The following is a 568-nucleotide window of genomic DNA, read 5'->3' as shown; positions in this document are numbered from 1 at the left end:
AAGCTTGTCTTAATGACTTGTCTGCCAATTGTAATGAGAACAAGGCAGGTTGTACCTCAATGATCCCCAGCTTCTCCATTACAGAGAGTGGCATAAGATTTATCCCTGACCCTAGATCACATAGAGCCTTTTCAAAGGTCATGGTGCCTATGGTACAAGGTATTAAGAACTTGCTAGGATCTTATTTCTTTTGAGGTAGAGTTTGCTGAATCCAGGTATCCAGTTCATTAATGAGCAAGGGAGGTTCACTTTCCCAAGTCTCATTACCAAACAACTTGGCATTCAGCTTCATGATAGCTCCTAAATATTGAGCAACTTGCTCTTCAGTCACATCTTCATCCTCTTCAGAGGAAGAATAGTCTTCAGAGCTCATGAATGGTAGAAGGAGATTTAGTGGAATCTCTATGGTCTCTATATGAGCCTCAAATTCCTGTGGATCCTTAATAGGAAACTCCTTCTTGCTTGAGGGACGTCCCAGGAGGTCATTCTCACTAGGATTTTCGTCCTCCTCCTCCCTTGTGCATTCGGCCATATTGATTATATCAATGGCCTTGCACTCTCCTTTTGG

Source organism: Arachis duranensis, chromosome 2, assembly GCF_000817695.3.
Source record: "Arachis duranensis cultivar V14167 chromosome 2, aradu.V14167.gnm2.J7QH, whole genome shotgun sequence".
NCBI classification, from domain to species: Eukaryota; Viridiplantae; Streptophyta; class Magnoliopsida; order Fabales; family Fabaceae; genus Arachis; species Arachis duranensis.
This window is presented reverse-complemented; position numbering follows the sequence as displayed.